This window comes from Culex quinquefasciatus, chromosome 3 (assembly GCF_015732765.1).
Source record: "Culex quinquefasciatus strain JHB chromosome 3, VPISU_Cqui_1.0_pri_paternal, whole genome shotgun sequence".
Lineage (NCBI taxonomy): Eukaryota > Metazoa > Arthropoda > Insecta > Diptera > Culicidae > Culex > Culex quinquefasciatus.
In genome coordinates, this window is record NC_051863.1 from 146,544,218 (window position 1) to 146,566,451 (window position 22,234).

Below are 22,234 nucleotides of genomic sequence, written 5' to 3' on the forward strand. Positions count from 1 at the left end.
GATTTTCACTCACTTTGGAGTGATTCTGAGCAGCTTATGGGATTTTCTGTGTGTGTGTTTTTTTTCTTTTCTGTGTTTTTGATGAGCAAAAACACTTTTTTACTGTTCCGAATTGCAGAGGAAAATCCCTCTTCAATGGAAATGCACGAGTTCTACAAAAAAAAAGTTCACTTCAATCAGCTACGATGCATGCATTTCACAGTGGAATCTTTTTCAACTGAAAGTTTTTTTTTTTTTTTGCTAAATTCAACGAGTTGGTTCGGCAGAGAAAAAGCTATCAAAAATTCAACAGAGCGCAATTTTGATCGATGGAACTTTTTTGAACTTTGAGCCTTTTTGTTTGCGCTTTTTTGACATGACAGCGGCTTGAGCGGATCAGAAATTTTAAAATTTCAGCGCATTTTAAACTCTTTTTTGGTTGAGTGCTGCAAAGTGGAAAGTGAGATTCAAATTCGCGAGTGGAAAAGTTTTCACAGTAAAAAATTGCCGGCTCATAGACTTTATGTGCAAATGAGCCCCAAAAAGTATCGCGTAATTACATTTCTCATGTTCCAATCCTTGTGGAGGTGGATGTTCGAAAAAAATAATCATTTCGAGAGAGCATGATTTATGCGTTTTGTTAGGCAAAGTTGCGAAAAGTGTTGTTTCATGCTTTGGTGAATGCAAAGGTGAGTAGCGATTAAAATTTCAGTTCCAGTTTAGCGAACGTTATTTATTTACTACACTTATAAGATTAAAATTTTCACGAACAAAAACTCAACAATCCACCGCAGAAAATTTCCACAAAAATCACAAAAAAACCAAGAAAGAGCCATTAAGGTGGCAATTACTTTACCCTCTGCAAGCAAAAAAAATAATCAGAGGCAGTGCTGCCAGCAGAGCGTTTGTTGCTTTTCCTCCGAAAAGGTGCACATTAAAATGAAAGGACCCTGACCAAGTAGAAGCACTCTATGGCTTTCTTTTCTTTTGCAAATTTATGCAAGATTAAATTGTTGCTGAGAAGTCGACAAAAAAAAAACCCGGGAAGAATTAATTTGAAAAGTTTCGTTTCACTGCGCTTTATGTTCGCTGTTAAGACGTTTGTTTTGCTGCTGGTGAATCACATCTTGCCGGGGAAAATTCCATCTGCAAAGTGTTGTGTTTGTGTGTTTACAGGAATTAACGCAGATGGTTTTAATGGGCTGGGTGGTTTTTTTTGTGGGTTAAACACGACTGTGAATTTAATTCAACGATTGTAGATGTCGTAATTTGTGTGACGATCGCTTTTTTGCCTTACCTTTATTGCTGTTGGCTCAGTTACAACATCTGGAAAAAATAAGAAAAAAGCAATTAAAATCCCATTTTTGTTGAAAGTTATCATGAAATTTCAATATTCCTAAGCTGTTTATTTGAACTGTAGTACAGACAGACTAAATTGGAGGTGGTCTACGTTCCTTTGGAGAATTGTTCTTATTTGGCGTCGACACTTTCTTCCGTGCACGTCCGTCATCGTCGTCGTCGTCGTCGGTAGTGTTTTTTGTTTTTTGTTGAAGTTTCAAAAGGTCGTACTACCTCTCCGCAATGATGTATTGAAAAATGAACTACAGAATTTTTTACTCAAATCGATGAGCAGTCTTTATTTTTTTAAACAATTTTTATTACTTTTAAATGAAACATTTCGGATCAAAGGGTCAACATATTTAGATTATTTAAAATTTTCAATTTTTCAATTCGGTTTTATTGGTGAATAATCAAGATACAATAAGTTCTTTTGAGGTACATAACAGAGTTTTGGAGTTCCTTACAGCTGTGTGTTACATCATAATCCATTTTGGAACAGTTATTGCTTGTAAATAAAGGTGTCACCAAGAGTAAGAAAAATATAAAAAAAAAACTTACTAAAATTGCAAGGGAAAGGGGATAGAAATAGAAAAAGCTTAAAACTAGATCACAGTATTTTATCCTTTATAGATGTGCTTGATCATCAGCTCCCCAAGGGCCAGGAATTGCTCCGCCTTGTTACGGCAGGTCCGAAACCGCGTCATCATCTCCTGCGAGAGCAAAAACTCTGGCAGGGTAAAGAGATCTTCTCCGGTAACTTCTTGCTGGGCCGTATTGCCACTGCCGGCAGCGACCACGCTGGCGAACGATCGCCCCATCCAGGAGGGAACGCTGAGTTGTCCGCTGGAACCGTACGATGACCAGCTGCCGGCACGGTTTCGCTCGTACTTCGCTGAAGAGGGTGGGACGCTGCTGCTTTCTTCTTCCTCTTTTCCTGCTCCTCGAGGTAGTTTTCCGTGCGCTGCATCCACGGTAGTTGCTGGTATGGTTACCTCCGCAGTTGGCGCACTTGATGCGCGCCTTCGTTTGCTCTGCCTTGTCCCCAAGTCCGCTTTGCACGGCAGTGCACACGCCTCAGAGAGGTGTGATTCACCGCACTTCACACAGCGGGGCGGGAGGTTGCAGTTCCGCGAGCCGTGGCCGAATTTCTGGCAACGGTGGCATTGTGCTGCGTCCGACGGGTTCTTTGAGTAGAACCGCCAGTTTACCCAAAACCCGTCCAACGCCTTAGTTCGCCGCAGGTCTTGAATTTTGACGGTGCCGCGGTCGAAGTACAACAGGTACAGTGTGTGTGTACCTGTGACTGTAGTCTTCCGCGAGAGCACTTTTATGTCACGCGGCGTTATTCCAGCACCCGAGAGGTCCTTCTTGAGGTCGGAGATCGGGCGGTCTTGGTACCCTGCAAAACGACCTTAACGGCAGTCTTCTGCACGGGGTCGAATGTGTAAAACTTGAAGTTTTGACGCTTCAATTTCTCCACAACCAGGTCGAAGTTCTTTTCGTCAAATGTGTAAACTTGCACTGACGACTTACCGATTTTCAGACAATATCCGAGGCCTTCCAGCAACTCGTCAATATCGTCCGCCAACGTGTCCAAAACAAAAATTGGAGGTGGTCTACGTTCCTTTGGAGAATTGTTCTTATTTGGCGTCGACACTTTCTTCCGTGCACGTCCGTCATCGTCGTCGTCGTCGTCGGTAGTGCTGCTACCATCGGTGTTGTTTTCTTCGTCGTCGCTCAGCATCTGGAACTCGTTCCTGATGGGGATGTTGGCGGATGTTGATGTGCCACTGGTCGTGGCACCGGAAGTACCGGAACGGGTTCGCACTGGTGATCTCGGAACGTATCCGGGATGTAGATACTTTTTGTCGATTCCATCTGCGCTCACGCTCCCCTGCGCGATGGCGGCCGACACGGCGTTGGTTTGTTTAACTTTTTGCACACGGCCGGTAGACGAACTTCGCGGGTTTTTCGAGGCCGCACTCGAACTGCCACGGCCACGGCTGGCCTTCGGCATGCTGGAGGAGCAAACTCGCGGGTAATCACAATCAACTTCGGCGAATAATTTCGAAAAACGGTAGAGCACAGAGCACTTGACTGCTACTTGCTCTCGTGCGTACACGGAGGTGATTATTTAAAATGCATTGTATTTTTTATGCTTAAAAGCAGATAGTCATTGCAATTTAAGAAAAAATACATTTGAAGCTAATATAACTTAACATCTACTGAAAATTAATAATTAACCTTAATTTACACATGGGTAATTCTCTACCAACTCACACGAAATCGGGAAAAGTTGCCCCGACCCCTCTTCGATTTGCGTGAAACTTTGTCCTAAGGGGTAACTTTTGTCCCTGATCACGAATCCGAGGTCCGTTTTTTTGATATTCGTGACGGAGGGGCGGTACGACCCCTTCCATTTTTGAACATGCGAAAAAGAGGTGTTTTTCAATAATTTGCAGCCTGAAACGGTGATGATAGAAATTTGCAAAGGGACTTTTATGTAAAATTAGACGGATGACGTACTCAGAATTCCGAAAAACGTATTTTCATCGAAAAACAAAAAAGTTTTAAAAATTCTCCCATTTTCCGTTACTCGACTGTAAAAATTTTGGAACATGTCATTTTATGGGAAATTTAATGTACTTTTCGAATCTACATTGTCCCAGAAGGGTCATTTTTCATTTAGAACAAAATTTTCATTTTAAATTTCGTGTTTTTCTAACTTTGCAGGGTTATTTTTAGTGTTCTACAAAGTTGTAGCAGACATTACAAAATTTTGATATATAGATAAGTTTGCTTATAAACATCACAGTTATCGCGATTTTACGAAAAAAGTTTTGAAAAAGTTACTTTTGCGTTTCTCTTTGTTTCGTCGTCCGTGTCTGTCGCGGGTGACCATGAACGGCCATGATCGATGACGACCAACTTTTTTAAAACTTTTTTTCGTAAAATCGTGATAACTTGTGATGTTTATAAGCAAACCCCTTATGTATATATATCAAAATTTTTGTAATTGTCTGCTCTACAACTTTGTAGAACATTGTTACACTCTAAAAATAACCCTGCAAAGTTAGAAAAACACGAAATTTTAAAATGAAAAATTTTGTTCTAAATGAAAAATGACCCTTCTGGGACAATGTAGATTCGAAAAGTACATTAAATTTCCCATAAAATGACATGTTCCAAAATTTTACAGTCGAGTAACGGAAAATGGGAGAATTTTTAAAACTTTTAGTGTTTTTTCGATGAAAATACGTTTTTTCGAATTTGATTACGCCATCAAATCGGGCGTCTAATTTTACATAAAAGTCCCTTTGACACCAAATTTCTATCTCATCACCGTTTCAGGCTGCAAAATATTGAAAAACACCTCTTTTTCGCATGTGCAAAAATGGAAGGGGTCGTACCGCCCCTCCGTCACGAGATATCAAAAAACGGACCTCGGATTCGTGATCAGGGACAAAAGTTACCCCTTAGGACAAAGTTTCACGCAAATCGAAGAGGGGTCGGGGCAACTGCTGTGTGAGTTGGCGGAGAATTACCCACATAGTATCGGCTTTTGTCACAAACTTGTAATCTTATTTCAACTTTTACTTTAAAGCTCGCCTCACTTACTACCACAAAGCTCCGATTACAACACGTACATAAAAATCTCTCCCGCCGTAATTACTATGTAAAACACGCCTTACCAACAACAAAACTCTATTATTTTCACCCCTCATTTCACCGCTAAATGAGATGAAGCAATGATGTTCAAAATTTCTACCCATTCCCCATTACTCCCTTTGCTCCATTGTTCCACGATTGACGTTAGGAGCATTCTCCCTTACTGCTCACCCCCCCAACTCCCTTCAACTGTGAAATCACATGAGCCACCGCGCGTTCGGTGCGGAATGACCTGAGAAAAAAGGGGTCCACTCCGCCCACAATTCCACTCCTATTCCCTTCTGTCAAACATCAGAAGCACGTCGCAGGGAGATGTCGAGTTGGGTGTGGCTGGCTGGTGACGACGATCCTTCAAAGCGTGTTTCAACTTTCACTTGAATGGGGGGTAGATTGAAGGGGGTGTACGACTTCTTGTGGTCGTTAGCGGGAGCAGTCCCAAAAGGGAGGTAGCTTTCTTTAAGGAATGTTGCGGGAAAATTTAAACGGGAGCAGTTTGTTTAGGACTACCCTAGGGAGAGCTGAGTTGGAAATTAAGCCGAGTAGGGGAACTAAACATTTATCGGCATTTCGAATAGAAATGTGTATTTTTTTTAAATAGCTTTGAGTTTTTAATTTATTGCTTATATTTGCAGTGTAGAAAGAGTTTGAATATCTATTTATTTTTCTCTTTTCGTCAATGGCTTGAAAAAAAAAAATATTTTTCTTGTACTTATACAGATGATACAGGATAGATAATTCCATACTGTACTCCAAGGCTACGCCCAAACAGTCTAAGGGAATTTGAGAAAGAATGTTTTTTGTTCTTTATCGGCAAATCGTCGCCATCGTGCTAACTTGTCGTACGTGCATTTTGGGCCAAATTGAGTTAAGAACGCCATTTTGTGCAGCTCACAATGCCTCATCTTTTGACCTTCACAGATCCCCAAAATTCGATTTCAATCCTGAGATATTCAACAAAAACCGAAAAAACTCCGTGCATTTTTGTCACTTTACATATGAAAGTAGTTTCAATCTTGTCGTGCTATCTTGTCACTCCATGAAAATTGATGTAAGTGCGACAAAAGGCCAAAGGGATTTCAGGCCAGGAAAGTCAGGATGCGTTTGTCGCACGTACAAGCTAGACTACCGTAAACATTTGTAATTATAACTCGGGACTCTAGCAACCAACTTCAACCAAACTTTGGGACAATGCACAGAATGGTGAGCCAAACAAAACGCGTTTGTTATTGTTTACATTGCGTGCTCCCGTTTTTGAATATTCAAGGTCAAACATTAAAACGCGTTTTTCTCGGAACGTCAAAATGGCGGGTGCGACAAGATAGCACGACGACGTCGAAATACAGCCCAGTGGCGCGGTGGTTAGCGACTTCGACTGCCGATCCCTAAGTTGCTATGGGGTGTGGGTTCGGTTCCCGCCTTATACTCCTGGCCTTCTATCGGATGGGGAAGTAAAACGTCGGTCCATTTGCGTAAAAGAGATTTTGGGTGACTCACCACACATAACCTTCGGACGCCTAGATATGAGCAGAAACTTGCAACAGAGACCACAAAAGACCCGGGGGTCGTTAAAGTGGATTGCTTTGCTTTGGGGTCGCAATACTCGAATTTGAAGTTAAAAATAAGAAAATTAAAAAACACGAAACAAAAGTTTTTTTGTTCGTGTTTTGATTATTCAAAGTTCCATACAAACACTTTTGACATAACAGGGTTGTAAAATCTTCAACATTTTGGACTCGTTGGAAAGAATAGAAATTTGGTTGTCAGGAATTCACTTTGGTAAACTCGTTGGGAAGGTCTTTTTAATATCTTTCTAAAAATATGTTGTCAGCACTTAAGGGGTTACATACATGTTAATCGACAAAAAAGTCAGAGGTTGGTGTGAGCACACACTATTTTTTTTATCTTAGCACTGCCTTGACCAAATCGGCTGTGCATGACAAAAGCCGATTTTCAAAAAAAATATTTAAAAAAAAGATAAAAATATTATTGTTTTTTTCATATAAAAAATCGTCAGTTTTTGATTTTTAATTTTTAAAAGCAAAATAAAAAAAATCGGGCTTTGTCATGCACATTGGATATATCTTGAGAGTTTTCGCCTGAAATTTCAGTCAATTTGGTCCATCCCATCTCGAGATACGTGGCACCCGTAAATCAACTCGGTGTTTCGAGAAAAACGCTCAGAAAGTTTGACAGTCCGCTTTGCACATGGCAAAATTTCAAAGTTAAAACGCCTCTAACTCAGTTGAATTATGAAACATTTAGGAGTGATTGAAAATCATTTGTTTAGTGGATTCAATAAATTTTCTGTAAAATTTTGTAAATTTTGTGATTTTCTACATGTATGTAACCCCTTAACAAAGAAGCTGATTTTGAATAGGAACTTATGGGACCCCAAGACGGATCGAATGACCCGAGGATGGGTAAAAACAAAGGAAATGCGTTATACAGTTCAGATTATCCGAAGGCCTAATCGAATGATGAAAAATAAATTTTCCTTGTCTATTTTTTGATTGTCGAGCTCAAGTATGGTACCTTAACTAGGCTAAAGTGTTTTTTTTTTTATCCAAGATGGTTATTTAAAAAGCTATCTACAATATAAATTTGACTAAAATGGGGTCGCTGAACTCGATTTTGATGTTTAATACAAGAAAAGGAAAAAAAGAATAAAAAGTTCGTGATTCGATTAGCAGAAGTCTCAAACAAACCTTCGGATAATAGAAACTTCGGATAATCGAGTCTAGACTATAATACCTTTCTTCAAATTTTGGTATCATCAAATCCCCGGGAAACGGGAAAAATATTTTTTAAGCCTCGGGATTTTTTTTTCTTAGTCGTGAAATCTATGTTTTATTATATTTCTTATGTTTTTCAAGCTTAAAATCAAAGAATTAGATAAATTCTGTTAATTGATGATAATCTACACTTCAATCTTAACAATGACATCAGTTTTCAGAAAGCTTAAAATTTATTAATAATTGATTTTTGCTGATTGATTTTGGAAAAGGGAAAAATTATTCTAAATTCTGGGAAATTTTTGAAATATCCGTAAAATCTATGTTTAATTATATAACATATGATTTTCAAGCTTGAAATCATAAAATAAGATAAATTCTGCTAATAGGTGATGATACAAATTTCAATCTAAACAACAACACCAGTTTTCTGAAAGCTTAAAATACATAAACAACAGATTTTTGCTGATCGATTTTGGAAACGGGAAAAATATTTTTTCAAATCCCGGGAGATTTTTGAAACAGCCGTTAAATCTTTGTTTAATTATATTAGTTATGTTTTTCAACCTTGAAATCATAAAATTAGATTAATTATGTTAATTGGTGAAAATCTACACTCCCATCCAGGGGTGCCAGGTTGCCAGAAAAATTAGGCATTGTCAGATTTTTTGAGTGTCAATTTGAAAAAAATAATTTTCTGTTTCTTCCGCACATTGTTTTATTTTATGTATTTTGTTTATTTTGTGAATCTATAATGTATAAAAAGTGAAAATACACTGTTTTTGAACACAAAATTGCTTATTACTTTGAGAAAAGTGGCTTGCCAGATTTTTTCCAGATTTTTTGCCAGATTTTTTCTGTTCAGGCCTGGTAACCCTGCTCCCATCTACAGTGATGGCAGCAGTTTTCATAAAGCTTAGAATACATTTAAACTTGATTTTTGCTGATCTTATTTGTGCTTTGGATCTAAAATGAATAATAATTTTTAAACCAATATGATTCAAATAAATAAGATTCTTTATATTTTGTTCTTATGTATCTGTTTATATGACATGGTTCCAAAAACAAAATTTCTTTGAATTGTCTAAAAAAAGAGAAGCGTAATCGAATAATATGATACCAGTCAAAATATCAAACATGTTATGAAAAAACATAAAACATATTTTGCAAATTAACTTTTAGTCACTTCTGTCAACTGGAGAAAATCGAGACTACAGTCTGAATAAAATCAGGAGATTTTAGAGCAAAACGTTTGAAATCGGTGTACTTATTGTTTTGTTATGTTCCTGTTTTAAACGAAACCAAAAAACAATCAAGACTATCTGCAAAAAAATAGCTTGTGAAGTTGTCTGAATTCATTACAATTGTCATCTGGAGCATATGCCGGGGTTTGATGAATATAAATTAATAAACGTAATTATTGCTGTATTTGAACAAAAAAATTAAAATTAAATAGAAAACATTTAAAGCACTATTTTCCCTAAAAAGTCAAATAAACACTTAAAAAATAATATCGATTACTGAGTGTGAGTATCCAACTCTGCATCTCTTTCCACAACCAAATCTGAATTTTCAGACCAAAATTTGATTTTTTTTTTCAATTTCGGAAATTCCCGGGACAAAATATAAAAAAATCCCAGGATCCTGCAATTCCCGTATTTCCAAAAATCCCCGGAAATTCGTCCTGGAAATTCCCGGCATAGACGCACTTATATCAATTTAAGGTATTGTTTTGATAATGCAAAATTGCAAAATTTGTCAATAATGGGATACCATAAAAATCTGATCGACAAAATGCTTTATATTTTTTTATAACTTTCCAAATAAAATAGGAAATCGAAAAAGTAGGTTAATTTAAATCTTTGAAGAAAGAATCATGCCCCTGAAGGCTTCCATCACGTTAACCAAGGCCATGAAATTACACCTAGCGATTATTTTTAACGATTTAAATTTATTCCTCGCAAGCAATTATTGCTCAACTTCAAATACCGGAATACACCAAACGACAAAAAGAAAGCATTAAAAATTTATATTTTGATTGAATACGTGCTCCCATACAGCACGCAACAGCAGCACCGGCAACAACAAGCAACACAAAAGAATAAAGGAAAGCCATAATGCATTTTCCTCTTTCATAAACATGAGCAAACACACACACACACACATGATTTCCGCATTATTTATCATACGGATCGTTTGCGTACCCGCGTGTGATTGTGTGTGTCAGTGTGCGATTGTCAGTAAATCAATACTCCGTGACTTTTTCCCTTTCACAAAATCCAGAGTTATTTCATTGGAGAATGACGACGACGACGACGATGATGATGGTGATGTGGATGATTCATTCGCACATCGTATTTATTCAATTCAAATCTAAACACATTCAGTGAGTGAGATAGCAGAGCAGGGGGGAAAGAGAGTGATCTAAATAAAGACGGAAAATCTGATATACGGCATCAGCCTGACAAGGCACGTTCCAGTGTTTGTGTACTTTCGCTGTGGCACCACACGTGAGTTAGTGTGTGTGTGCGCGATTTTCCTGAGAGCTTTCGCTGCCGGGAATTGATATTTAATGTCTTTATTACGACCTAATTACATTACGCACACATTTCGCTCGCACTTCCTCTCGGCAACCCCACTGACTAGGAGGAGCAGCAGCAGTAATGGGGCCGCAAAACGTGTTCCTTTCAAAAAGTGTTGAATTTTTAACGAGTTGGAAATTTCGAACCCCAAAGGATCGGCTGGAAAGAGCTTACGGGATATCGGTCGTAAGTCAACGTGAAATGTCCCCTCATTCAGTTCTATACTGTTGAAATAATATCCCAAGTAATTGCACACCAAACAGAATCAAAACCAGCATGCACTACCCAGTCTGACCAGAAGGGAATAGTTTCGCAAAACTTTTCATTGACTCCTAGCCTCTCTTCCAAGAAGAAAAACCTCAGAAGCCATAAAAGTGGTTCGAACTTTTCCAGTAAATTGCCAAAAAGAACGCACGCTGGCTTATTTGCCCGCCAGGCTATTAATTTTCTTCGTCAAACTAAACCAACCCAAAGTTTCTCCTATTACACTCTCCGGCTGTGGCACGACAGAAGGGCTTTGGATAAAGTTTCAAACTTTGTCTGAAAGGAAAGGGAAACTGGCAGTCCAGCCAATCTGAGTCTGAGTACTACGCGCAAAGCTGCACACACTAATTATAGTTCTACTGGTCGTCCGTTTTTTTAACCGAGTTGCTGTCAGTTCCAAAATTATTTCCCTACTTTGCACTTCTTTTGCGCAAGAAGTTCAACACGAACTTTGACTTTGGTTTTCAGATTTTCATTTCAGAAATTTGCACCATCTGCACTGGTTCTGAGTAATTTGTGATTCGTCTTTGGGAAACCAAAAATGATTTACTTTGAAGCTTTACTTGCATTGTGTGTTTGTGTTGTGTCCTTCTCTGAAAAATCACATGAAATCGGAAAAAGTTGCCCCATTTACTTTTCGATTTGTGGGAAACAAACTGAGGTCCATCTGTCGATTTGTTGTTACGGGGCGGCGGTACTACTCCTTTCATTTTTGAACATGAAATGATTGTGATTTGTAATGTTCATTTAAATCTGCATTTCATGTTCCAAAATTTGTCATCTAGAACAACATTTTTCATCTTGAAACTCTCAGGAAAGTTGTTATTAATCAAAAATTATTCTGATCCTGCTTCTGATTTAGAATGGCAACAATATTTTATAGAATAGCATCTTCAATGTTCAAAATGAGTGTGAGGATCATTTAATGGCACGACTACTTTTAAAAATCAAACAGCTTCATACAAATATACAAATTTGTTTAACTAACTAACTTCTCGTGATTTTTTACTTGAAACACTATTTCATAACCTCACAACTTGAAGTTTTCAAATATTTGAAGCATCGTTCATGTGATAAAAAGTTGATCTTTAATGTTTATTAGCTTTTTTTTTAAACAAAGTCTAAAAACATCAAAATTTTAATGTAAGCTAATCAGCTGAAATAAATATTGAATTACATTCAGGGATGGAATAATCGCAAAAAAAAATCAATTTCGCTTGTGAACTTTCTTCACCCGCGAAAGAGAGAGGAGGCAAATCACGCAAAAGAAAATCGCTCCCGAAATTCTCCAGGAAAATCAATCTGCTGATGATTTTTTGTGAATTTCCTTGTCAGCACCACTTAATAAAATTTATTTCACTTTGTTTACACACATTGCCCATCTACAAAATGTGACAGGTCATTTTTCGACGTAAGACGTTACACTTGCAAGTGTAGTAGTGAAAAAAATGTTCCGCCGAATAATCAAGATGATGATTTTTTTCGATTCTTTTTACCGATCTTTCGTGCGCGAGAGAATAGAGCCAAGCTCCCTACGGATTTTTTCTCTTGATGAACGTCTAGAGATTTTCTTTTGATGATGATTATGCCATCGCTGATTACATTCTTTTTAACCCTTAAAGTCCGAACGTCTGATGCGAAATACCGAAAAAACCTTAAACATGCTGTATATTTGTCCTCTTTTGACCAAATAAGATCGTTCACCTCTCAAAAGAATCGGAAAAATCTCTATTTTCAGAATCTACAAAGAAAATCGGTCACTTGGCCACGGAGATATTCCGGAACCTAGTGAGTCAGGTTATTGTCCGGGTATGCAACCCAACCTACAAATCATGGTTATGATCATAAATTCTTCAGAAAAACCATCCCAATTGGCTCCATAACCTGTTCTGGACGTATAAGTCATATTCCTTTGATCCCGAACCTACGGATATAAATTGGCCACCCTTCCGGAACCGACTACACAGACACGGATGTCAAATTCTACATCAAGCCTAATATGGCTTCCAACATGTCAAACGACACTGATTTTGGCTCAGGAGTTCAAATTTGAAATCCTCAGTACGATCTGGGACCATTTGGCCATCCTGCCTTCAACCCTGAATAACCGTAACATGGTTCCGATGGACCAATTTCGATAATTTCACAAGTACACTTTCCGACATCTCAAACAACAAAAATTTCTTGATTTTGGCCGGAGTTGTTTATAATTTATTTTCAAATTATATAACAACATTTTTTGCTAAAATAAAGTTACCAAGACTTTATTTTCATTCCAAAACTTAGTGATTTTTGTTGCCAAACAAATAATCAGGATTTAATTCATAAATAAATATTATCTGAAATAAACCACAGAAAAAAACTGATTTTGTCTTTGGAGACTTTGAATCTTGCTGTTACGGCGGTAGACTCCAAGATCTGTACTCCAGGACACTTTGGAGGACCCAGAATATCCCAAAAGTGATCCACATAGCTCATAGTGTTTCCAAAGGGTCCCAGGGACATCACTGAATATGAACCATAATCGGAAGCTTAGTAGAATCGTGCTGTTACGGCGGTAGACTCCAAGATCTGTACTCCAGGACACTTTGGAGGACCCAGAACATCCCAAAAGTGATCCACATAGCTCATAGTGTTTCCAATGGGTCCCAAGGACATCACTGAATATGAAACATAATCGTAAACTTGGTATAATCGTGTTGTTACGGCGGTAGACTCCAAGATCTGTATTCTAGGACACATTGGAGGACCCAGAACGTCCAATAACGAAATGTAACTTTTGTTGGCCTGTTTCTGTTTACTCAGGTTATAATTTAACGACTGATACCAAAATTGTTGATTAACCCTTTCAAGCCTGAATTTTCAAAAAAAAAATTTAGTTAATGATGGGAAAATGATTCTTACCACCATACGAAAATTATAGGCTAGTTTTGGAAATTTTCAATTTTGGATCATATATGACCCATCAGACCTGAAAGGGTAAACATAGCTCAGAAAAATTTAGGCTTGAAAGGGTTAACAAAATTCTTAAAATTATGCAAATGTCTCAAGCAATACCAAGAAATTATGCGGTTGATTACAAATCGTCGCCGTCGTGCTAACTTGTCGTACGTGCATTTTGGGGCCAAATTGAGTTAAGAACGCCATTTTGTGCAGGTCACAATGCCTCATCTTTTGACCTTTACAGATCCCCAAAATTCGATTTCAATCCTGAGCTATTCAATGAAAATCAAAAGAGCTCCGAAAATTTCTGTCACTTTTCATATGAAAGAAGTTTCAATCTTGTCGTGCTATCTTGACACAGCCTGAAAGTTGATGTAAGTGCGACAAAGGGCAAAGGGATTTCAGGTCAGAACGCGTTTGACGCACGTACAAGTTAGACTACCGTAAATATTTGTAATTATAACTCGGGACTCCAGCAACCAACTTTAACCAAACTTCGGGACAATGCACAGAATGGTAAGCAGCCAAACAAAACGTGTTTGTTATTGTTTACATTGTGTGCTTTCGTTTTTGTTTATTCAAGGTCAAACATTAAAACGCGTTTTTCTCGGAACGTCGAAATGGCGGGGGCGACAAGATAGATGTAATTTTGGAACAAGTTAAATAATCTATTAAAATCATTTGGAAAAAAAAACATGCTCAACGAAATAATAATAAAGAAGGAATATTTTAAATTCTTTTCCAATTGTTTACAGTTGTTAAGAGTTATTTCTTCTAATAATTTATGTTTATGTCACATAAATTTTCTGTATTATAAAATTTTGATATTTTTTAAAGTTATCATTCAAAGTTTTCATTTATCAAAATAAGTGAGATTTTTTTTTTAATAATTTATTATCTCATTTGTTTAAAGAGGCAGCGAGTACGGTACAAATTATGTAAATGAATATCAAAATATCGTTCAACAACTCAAAATTAAAGTTTGATTTAAATTGTTCTAAAACTAGATGAGTTATGTCAATTTTGGTTAATCCACTCAAACCGGTGGCTTGTGATAAGCTGCTTAAGAATTTTAATAATTGTAAAAGAAACTCCGCAATTGAATAAAATTATAATTCCGACATTGTCAGATACACAAAATACATCGTGCAAAATACCACTTGCTTACCATGACTACCTGAAAAGCTTTCAAATTAAACAGCATCGAATTCCACTTCACAGTTGCTTTCGAATGCTCGAAAAAATGCTTCTCCATTCAGAGGTCAAAGCAGTAAATTCTTCCACACAACGAGTCGGGCTCTAATTATAATCCGATTAACTAGGCGCACGGGGAACGAAGGAGAACAATAGCTCGCTCCAAATGTGCTCCAAGTAATGCCACTCGTCGGCTTTTCATCATTAAAAAGGATTCAATTGGCTGTTGAAAATAATGAACGAAGCAGCGTTTTCCACCTCGAGGGCACATTTCCAAATTACAACGGTGGTGGTGGAAGTGGTGCTGACTCAGTTGAGAAAAGTACCAAGTTCCAATAAATCCATTTGCGCGAACGATGATGATACTTTCTTCCACCCGTGCCAGCAGTCGCGTCTCCTGGGAAAAAAATCCCCACTCCTCTTCCCCCGCGCATTTTCCCACCAAAGCGAGTGGAAAACGGAAAATGCCAAATGGAACGAAGCTCTCCGTGCCTCTCGTGGCAATTCTTTGTGGAATGAGATGAAAAAGGAAGTGAGGAAAACCCCGTCTTACCCAATCGGAGCCAGCCAGGCCAGACTCAGACTCAATTTCCCCACTACGATCTTTGTGGCCGTGTGGGTCTCGTGGCGCAGGGGTAGCGGCTTCGGCTGCCGATCCCGATGATGCTATGAGACGCGGGTTCGATTCCCGCCTTATCCACTGAGCTTCTATCGGATGGTGAAGTAAAACGTCGGTCCCGGTTTCTCCTGTCTCGTCAGAGGCGCTGGAGCAGAAATCCCACGTTAGAGGAAGGCCATGCCCCGGGGGGCGTAGTGCCAATAGTTTCGTTTTTTCGATCTTTGTGGCCCCCGAGAAAGCGAGAGGAAGTCACGTCGCACACGCAACAATTTATTGATTTTCTTATTTCAATTAAAACGTGCCCACGTGGAGGACAGTGCACGGGCTCTGGACTTTGAGGGATGGTAGGAATGAAGATTTTTTGGCGGAAGGAAATCTTGTAATTGAAATTGATGAGAGAATTCTAAAATTAGGAATAGAAAAACTTGGAGCTGATGAAAAAAAGTTATTCTTTAAACAACATAAAGTCTAAAGTGGCACGACACGTCAAGCTCTTCAACCCTGTAAGGTTTCCCGCTGCTCTTGACATGTTCTACACAATCCTCAGCTCTGTCACTGTAAGCTCTGTGAAGTGTTGTTGCGCTGCTACATACCCCTTTGACAAGTTATTCGTGTTCTGCCACGTACAACTACAACCTCTTTTTTGTTGTTACTCTTTGTTGTTCTATTGAACTTGATTTTTTTGAGCTGAGCAATTCTCTACGAAATCGGTCTTTTTTTTAACCTGACTGAAACTGTTTTGGTGCCTTCGGTATGCCCAAAGAAGCCATTTTAAATCATTAGTTTGTCCATATAATTTTCCATACAAATTTGGCAGCTGTCCATACAAAAACGATGCATGAAAATTCAAAAATCTGTATCTTTTGAAGGATTTTTTTGATCGATTTGGTGTCTTCGGCAAAGTTGTAGGTATGGACACGGACTGCATTGAAAAAATGATACACGGTAAAACATTTTTGGTGACTTTTTATTGGACTTTTTGTCACTACAACCTGATTTGCAAAACAAAAACACTATTTTTTATATATATGATTTAGAAGACATCAATTGCCAACTTTTCAGAAATTTCCAGGTTGTGCAAAAAATCTTTGAGCGAGTTATAAATTTTTTAACCAATATTGATTTTTTTTTCCAAAAATCGAAATATTGGTCGCAAAAATTATCAACTCCATTTTTCGATGTAAAATCAAATTTGCAATCAAAAAGTACTCTAGTGAAATTTTGATAAAGTGCACCGTTTTCAAGTTAAAGCCATTTATAGGTAACTTTTTTGAAAATAGTTGAAGTTTTTCATTTTTCAAAATTGATGCACATGTAAAAATTTTTTTTTAAATGCTAAGAAAAAAGTTTTAGTCGGATATTAAAAAATACAAAAAATAAAATTCTAACAAAAAACCGATTTTGAAGAGAATTGCTCAATATTTTCACAAAGTTTCTTCTACAAGTTGTATAAAAAACTCCCTACACTAGGATGCCCAGAATTTGGGAACTTTTTTTTTTCAAAATTTAATCCACAAGCTTAAATTTGTTCCTTGAAAAATTTAAGGACTTTGGGCCAAATTAGAGAAAAATCGGTCAACATTAACTCATTGATACTACATTGATACATTTTTGCATGAAAAACATGTTTTCACCAATTTTAGGCTCGGGTATCTTTGGGTTGATCGCAACCAATTTCGCTCAAAATTTGTACAAATGCTTTAAATAACTCAAAAACTCCTCTTCACGCTTGTAGAGTAGGGGGTATTTTTTTCTGGGAAAATTCTTTCAGGGCCTTGAATGCTTGAAAGGTACACCCGTCATATGCTGATTCATTTTCGAGTAAAGGTGTGTAAAGTTGAACTTAATATAGAATATTTTGGATTAGAATTAACAATTATCTAGGAAAATTATTGACGGCTTCTCCTTAACCCTGTACAACCTAACTTCGCCTTTAGACAGGCTTCGATATAAAAAATCGTCAAAAAACATTTTTCAACCAATTTTATATCTTTAAAAACCATTGGAAAGAAGAACTCTTGAAATTTTAGAAAATTTTAGGTTGGGAGTTTTACTTGTTTTATGTGACTTTAATTTTTTTAAATGTCGTTTTTTAGGATTCAATTTTGGCTGTATTTTTTTTATATCATTTCCTATATTTTTAGTAAAAAGAAGAATGCAGCATTTTTTCTAGTATCCCAGACTATGCCTCTTTGCATTTTTTTTTTTTTTACAATTTTAATGATATTGGTGCCATTTTATAGCAGAAAATGTGAAAAACAAGCATAAAAATGAAAAAGTGACTTAAAAACATGAAAAAATAGATAGGCAAAATGTAAAGATAAGAGGTAGTTGAAAAGGCCAAATACTTCCAAAAACAAACATAAACTAAACAAGATCAATAAAAAATAAAATACTAAAAATGAAACAAGAAAAACATAAAACGATGAAGTTAAGTATTGTGTAGAGCAAAAGTAGCTCAAAATGACCTCCTAAACACAATTTTCGAAAAAAAAATTGGGCTGTGGAGGGTTAAGCGCCATAGGAAAATATGGCCGCAAGTTCTGATTACAGTCATGCCTCGGTTTTGCACGCTTCGGTTTTGCACGCCTCGGTTTTGCACTGCCCCGGTTTTGCACCGCTCAGCTGCCTCGGTTAAGCACGGCCCAGTGCTCAACTGAAGCACATAGTATATGGGTTTTTGGCTATATGGGAGACATTGGCTTTAATCGTATGAAAAATCATGCAAACATCAAAAAATTAAAGTGTTTTGGAATCGAGATGATGTCAGTTATCCATTAAAATTATTATTTCATGAAAATTTTCACAAAAAATACGTATTTTTCCTGTATTTTGAAAATGCATTTTTTTTCTAAAGAATCCAAAAATATATTGTTATTGGAATATTGATATCAAATGATCAGGTTTTTTCAAACATTTCGGATAAAATAACATTTTTTTTAGAAAATACTCCAAATTTTCACAAAACTACGTTTTTTCGAAAAAAAATACTCAAAATTTCTATTTTTGCAATATGGGTATTAAACGGTCGGGTTTTTTTTTCATACATTTCGAATGTAATAACAACATTTTTAAAAAATGCGGGATGTATGAAAAAATCCCGATCGTTTGATACCCACATTGTAAAAACGGAAATTTTTAGTTTTTTTTTTTTTGAAAATACGTAGTTTTTTTAAGTTTTGTGAAAATTTGGAGTATTTTCAAAAAATATTGTTATTATTCGAATTGTATGAAAAAATCCCGATCGTTCGATACCCACATTGTAAAAACGGAAATTTTGAGTATTTTATTAGAAAATACGTAGTTTTGTGAAAATTTTGAGTATTTTCTAAAAATGTTGTTATTACATTCGAAATGTATGAAAAAATCCCGATCGTTTGATACCCATATTGTAAAAACGGAAATTTTGAGTATTTTATTCGAAAATACGTAGTTTTGTGAAAATTTTGAGTATTTTCTAAAAATGTTGTTATTACATCCAAAATGTATGAAAAAACCTGATCATTTGATACCCATATTGCAATAACAATATATTTTTGGTTTCTTTAGAAAAAAAAATGCATTTTCGAAATACAGGAAAAATACGTGTTTTTGTTAAATTTTCATGAAATAATAATTTTAATGGATAGCTGACATCATCCCGATTTCAAAACACTATATTTTTTTGATTTTTGCATGATTTTTCGTACGATTAAAGCCAATGTCTCCCATATAGCCAAAATCCCATAAGCTCTGTGCCTCGGTTATGCACGCATCGGTTTTGCATCCCCCATATGCGGTGCTAAACCTAGGCATGACTGTATTTGAAACAATAAGTGTGAGTGTTGTTTTTTAAATAGAATTTCTTTTAAATGATGTTCATAACTATCCATTCCTGATTATATATTTTTTTTATTGGGCCGTTGCGAATATTTTTCAAAGTTTAGGGTCGAGGGACTTAAAAACTTCAAAACTTCAAAAAATATTTGCAACGACCTTAGGTAAAAAAACGAATGAATTATCCTCAAAGATTTTGAAGATTGGGCCTCTGGTCGCTGAAATACAGTGAATAAAATAAAAAGAAACACTTAAAAGGAAGTTTTTTAAGTCTCATCCAAAACTACCTTTTGTTTACTAGTACATTCTAAGATATTGCAGAAACTAAAGGTCCTATTTTCAATAATAAAAAATGAAACCTTTGTGTAATTTGCTGGTCTCTTCTAAAAAAATTTTTTAGAAAATTTTGGAGCTTACAATAATTGTCACTATTTAAAATAAAAACTAAAAACTGATTTTTTTTAAGCTATGATTAAACTTTAAGTGGCTTTATCTTGAAAACGGTGGACTTTATCAAAAAATCTGTAAAGTAATCATAAAGATTTTTTATTGAAAGTTTAGTAAAAAAAAGTTTTAGTAAAATTATCAAAAACTCGCAGTCTGTTCATTAAAAAAAATAAATATGTTTTTAACTTTTTTTTTAATTTAACTTCACTAAGATTTTTAGCCAATTTGTTCAAAGCAGTTTTCAGATATCGTAATACCCGTTTTTTTTTAAATTGCTTTCTTTGAATACTCGGATCTCAGCAATGATCAACCAAATGTCTTAAAATTTATATTATTGATGGTTGAAAATGTATGAAAACATATTTAAAAAAAAAATATGTGCTCAGTCACATGTATGCAACCCGTTAAAAATTTAATCCAAAAATTTTGAATGTTTTTAAAAACCCTGTCATGAATCCAATCGTATCAATCCCAACACTTGTGCACCAAAATATGCATCTAATTAACTACAGCCACAACTCTCAATAGAGGGAAGGGGGCAGGTGTGATCAGTCACAGCCTAGAACGTGTCTATTAATAGCACGAAGTGGTCTGATGTGGTGGCCGTAGCATGACTACCCCTCATGCGACACCACCTCTGGCGACTTTTTTTTTGAAGTACTGTCGAAGAAGGTTAATTTAGTAAACAAAAATTATCGATGTGTCATTCCGCACCATTTTCATACCTGTAAATTATTAATTTAACTCTCCAAATTTAATATCATGAAACTAGAATTAAAACATTGAACGAAATAGTAAAACTTTTATAATATTTTCTCTGGAGTTTGGCCAAAATTTTTATGAAAATATGCCTTATATGTGAAAATTAGGCAACAAGTTTTCAATAGCACCACATACACTGGAAACATTTTTTAATTGAAAAATGGACTACTCCAATCGATTATGCTTGGTTTTTGTTAAAATGAAATCGGTTTGACTTTATATGGTTTGTGGTTCCAAAGATATCGCAGTTTGTTATTGACGGTCTTCAAATCATTTTTTTTGCGAAAAAAAGAAACTTTGGGGTGGCGTCTGAAAACAGGTATGAGCTTCATCAGAAAATGTTGATTTAATAATTAATTTTGCTCTTCTCAATCTACATTTTTGACCAAATAAACCCAAAGGCACGGTTCATCCTCCAGCGACAACTTGGCAGCTCATTTTTATAACTTACATTATTATTCATGTTTGAGGAATATATATGACGCCCCGGCCAAGTTATTGACAGATCTTTATCGTGGGTAATTTGTTATACTGATGTCGCTTGGGGTCGAGTCGAGAACATTAGGCGCACACAACTTTCGGATGTCAACCTTCCGCCCACCAGTCCTCTCCCTCCCCAAGGGAATGTCCAGAGAGAAGGGAAAATCGCGCAAGTAGAAAATCAACCTCGGACGAGCATTTTTCCCACCCCTCTCTATTCCAAACGACGAAGGATTCAAAGCAAAATCAATCAATTTTATGCCTTCATCCATATTGAAATTTTTCAACTTTGATTGGGTTAATGGGAAAATAACTTCTTTCCTGGAATTTTTATATCTTTGATGTGGCGCACCCAGGGTAGACGAGGTGGGCCGGGGTTGATTGAAAGGAAAAGTGACTAGAGAAATTTTCCATCCTCCCCCCGGCTCGACCGTATGCTATGTTGTGTTGTAATGTGCGGGTCCTGCCGAGTGAGGGTTTGCGAAAGTTATTTCGTTCCGTTCCGTACCATTGCTCACATATTTCAGCCGCCTGGGCATTGGGCCACACAGTCTTTTGCGCCCCCAACCAGCTGAGCCCTCGAGAATCGGGTAGCGCTGGGAAATTTCGTGCGAGTACGTGAAAAATGCCAGCTTGATCAGTGGAGTTCAACTCACGTGTTTGGGGCTCCGTGATTGATCTGGGCGGTAAACTTTTTGATTGATGCTACAATATGAAATAAAAAGGGGTGGATATAAATACTCTTAAACTAGAATAAAATTCAAATTTCATGCATAACAGCCTATACTTTAAAAAAATCCTTCAAAAAGTTAATAAAAAAATGATAATGATCAGATAATTGCTATTACTTTTTAACTGAGTTCTTTTCAAGCAATAAAAAGTTAAAAATTATAGTAAATAAATACTTTCCTAATATTTCAACTATTAGCCAAATAGTAAATAAAAATAAGGCAAAAGCCAAACAACCTTTTTTAATAAAGCTCTTCAATTTAGAGTTATTCTCATCTTGATGGAAATAGGAACAAACAATTATTAAATTTAATATTACAAACTAGTGACTATTTTAATAAAATTGGAATATTCGGTCCATATACAACAAATTTCCAGTTCTTCTATGTTTCTTAAACAGCAGACGAGGAACCCCTGCCAGTCGTTTTTGGTTCCCCTGCACGGTCCAAAAATAGCCAAACTTTTCCAGGACTAGCAGCAACAATGCGTCGTAATTTTTTACCCATTTCGAAACAAATCATTCCAACAATCCAAATAAAACAACGGAGAAAGTCCAATTGTAATATGGTAATAAATTCGTATTTTTTCCCTTATCCTTCCACACTAGTACACGTGCCACAACCGGTGGCCACGTGGAAACTCCATAAGGGCTGTTGCTAGGTGCGCCCCCTGAGCTT

At 36.6% G+C, this 22,234-nt stretch overlaps 1 long non-coding RNA gene across 1 annotated transcript in view; it reads right to left on the reverse strand.

Moving 5' to 3' along the window:
• Positions 1-597: 597 nt before the first annotated feature.
• Positions 598-22,234, reverse strand: part of LOC119769705 — a 94,679-nt gene continuing 73,042 nt past the window's right edge. The window contains exon 3 of the long non-coding RNA XR_005278491.1: positions 598-1,305. This is a non-coding gene — a long non-coding RNA (uncharacterized LOC119769705). The remainder of the gene's footprint in view (positions 1,306-22,234) is intronic.